Source organism: Panthera tigris, chromosome C2 (assembly GCF_018350195.1).
Source record: "Panthera tigris isolate Pti1 chromosome C2, P.tigris_Pti1_mat1.1, whole genome shotgun sequence".
Lineage (NCBI taxonomy): Eukaryota > Metazoa > Chordata > Mammalia > Carnivora > Felidae > Panthera > Panthera tigris.
The window spans coordinates 76,647,812-76,650,940 of record NC_056668.1 but is presented as its reverse complement, the minus strand read 5'-3'; the positions used below and the strand labels follow the sequence as shown (position 1 = coordinate 76,650,940).

General features: G+C 48.0%; 1 pseudogene; it reads left to right on the top strand.

Moving 5' to 3' along the window:
• Positions 1-1,120: 1,120 nt before the first annotated feature.
• Positions 1,121-2,465, top strand: LOC102949115 (annotated as a pseudogene).
• Positions 2,466-3,129: the final 664 nt, after the last annotated feature.

Sequence of the window (3,129 nt, the reverse complement as noted above, 5' to 3'; positions counted from 1 at the left end):
ATAAAGAGGAAACTAGTACTCCAGCTAACTACATTTACACCAGCCATGCTGGTCATCTCTCTGGGAATGGCTGATTCTTTACCGAATGGATGATAGCACCATATACAGAAATAGGAAGGATGAGGCCAAAACAGGATTTAGAAGACAGATATTTTACCATAAATACATTAACTAGGAAATGAGAATCTTTAGAGATAAATCAACCATGCTTTCAACTTGACAACAAGATGAACAAATCACAAAAAAAGACAAAAATATTTCATTTGGAATTTGATTTGGGGGAAATTTTTCAGAAAATTGACTTGATAGAATCATACATCTTCATGAAACAACATGTAATTCTCTATTTCACTGAAATGGCAATAAAAGATTTTTAAAGCAAATACAAAAGGTTTCATAGCTGTGGAAAAAAACTTTGCTCCTTTAATATTGAGAAGATTCAGTCCTCTAAAGTAATCAAAGACCTGATACAAACAGCATGAGGCAGGGGAAATCATTTTGATGAAACACAATCTTTGGGGCACCTGGGTGGCTCATTCAGTTAAACCTCCTGCTCTTGATTTTGGCTCAGGTCACGACCTCACGGTTGGTGAGTTTGAGCCCCCTGTTGGGCTCTGAGCTGGCAGTGCAGAGCCTACTTGGAATTCTCTCTCTCCCTCTCTCTCTCTCTGCCCTTCCCTTGCTTGCGTTCCTCTCTCTCTCAAAATAAATACATAAACTTAAAAAAAAAAAACATTAAAAATATAACAAAAAGTAAAAAAAAAAAAATACCCACAATTTTTGTTTTCAAGGAAAAGTACTTGAAAGAAACAAAACAACACTTTCATAACCTGGTAGCAGCAGTGATCCATAATCTAAGAAAATTTATCCTCATTTGCAGTTGAAGCAAATTAAGCTGTAGTTTGATATAAATACACAACTGATATTAAAGATTACCTTTTGGCCCTTCCAGCACGCCGCGGGTGGGAAGGTGGTGGGGCCGCGCCGCCCCCGCCGCCTCTGTGGCCCTGCAGGCTTCCGCTGGCACTTCCGGTTCTGCCCGCCTTGCGGCTCACGGCCCCGCCTCCAGGCCCCGGGAAGGTTAGGGTCTAGGCGAGCGAGGACGAGGGCGGGGTGCGGCATGCGCACCGCTGTCTCTGACCTCTACTTGGAGCACTTGCTGCAGAAGCACAGCCAGCCCGAGGCTGCTCACACCAGCCGAACGCTGTGGCCGAGGGCATGTACACCAACGGCTGGGCTGCCCCAGGAAGCCTTGCCCAGGCGAAGGGGCAGGACGTACAGAAGGTGCGACTCATCCAGTTGGAGACGGTCACCCAAGAGCCCATGGGAATCATCCTGAAGCTGAACGACAAGCAGTCCTGTACGGTGGCCAGAATTCTTGAGGGCGGCATGATTCACAGACAAGGCTCCCTTCACGTTGGGGATGAGAGCCTAGAAATCAATGGCACAAACGCGACTAATCACTCAGGAGAGCGGCTGCAGAAGGCGATGAAAGAAACCAAAGGAACGATCTCATTAAAAGTAATTCCCAACCAGTAGAATCATCTTCCTGCACTAGATGTTCATGAGAGCCAAGCTTGACTATGACCCCAAAAAGGACCACCTGATCCGCTGCAAGGAGGCGGGGCTGAAGTTTGTTACTGGGGACATCATCAAGATAATCAGCAAACACGACAGTAACTGGTGGCAAGGGCAGGTGGAAGCTTCCTCCAAGGAGTCAGCTGGATTGATCCTTTCTCCTGAGCTGCAGGAATGGCGAGTGGCAAGCGTGGCTCAGCCTGCTGCGAGCGAAGCTCCAAGCTGCAGTCCCTTCGGGAAGAAGTACTAAGACCAGTACCTGGCCAAGCACAGCTCGATTTTTGACCAGTTGGAGGTCGTTTCCTACGAGGAAGTTGTTCGGCTCCCGGTGTTCATGAGGAAGACCCTGGTGCTTATAGGAGCCAGCGGGGTGGGCCGCTGCCACATTAAGAGTGCCCTGCTCAGCCAGAACCTGGACAAGTTCGCGTACCCCACCCCACACGGCCGCCCAGGAAGAGTGGGGAAGATGGGGAAAATACCACTTTGTCTCCACCGAAGAGATGACGAGGGGCATCTCTGCCAATGAATTCCTGGAGTTTGGCAGCTACCAGGGCAACGTGTTTGGCACCACATTTGAAACCCTGCACCAGATTCATAAGCAGGACAGGATTGCCATCCTGGACATTGAGCCCCAGACCCTGAAGATTGTCTGCACAGCAGAACTGTCATCGTTCATTGTGTTCATCACACCCTCCGACCAGGGGGCACAGACAGAGGCCCTGCAGCAGCTGCAGAAAGACTCCAAGGCCATCCGCAGCCACTATGCGTACTACTTTGACCTCTCGCTGGTCAACAATGGCGTCGATGAAACCCTGAAGAAATTGCAAGAAGCCTTGGAGCAGGCGTGCAGTTCTCCACAGTGGGTGCCCGTCTCCTGGGTTTACTAAGCTTGCAGAAGGAGGGAACTACCATCTGCCCTTCTGTAGCTGTGTGAACTGCATTCTCCTTGCTTTCAGACCAACAGGGAGGCTCCCCTAGTTTTGTCAGCTTCCCGCACTCTGCTCCTCTCCCATTTTCGCCGCCGGTGGGCGTCAGGCTGGTGCAGGCTCCTGACTGGGCTCTGACTTTCCTGCTAGATGGAGCCCCAGTGATCAGGGCTTCAGAAGGCTCTCTGGAAATCTGAAGCGGAAAGTACTGTCAAAACTCACCTGCTAACCAAGGATGGTGCACACAGAGAGGAAAAGCTACGGACCTTGTTCTTTAAAGCCTGTGCGCCTTCACCTTTAATTACCCTGGGCATTTAATTGGTCTTGGAAGCATTTGTAACCTCAGCCTCAACTTTTAAAATGCCAAAATGAAACAGCTGCGCAATAGAAGGATGTCTGCTCTAGGGAAACCCTCAAAAGCAGTAAAAATGTTGTGTTAAAATGCCAGGAAAAAAACACACACACAAAAAGATTACTTTTTAAAAAATTCTATCACAAATTCACCCACTTTTAGCCAACTCGTTATACAAGGTAAGAATTCTCTTTATCTCCAACTTTGTGTATCCATTTACACCTATTTGATTCACTTGTTCTTAACAATTATGTTTAGATTACTCATGAAAAT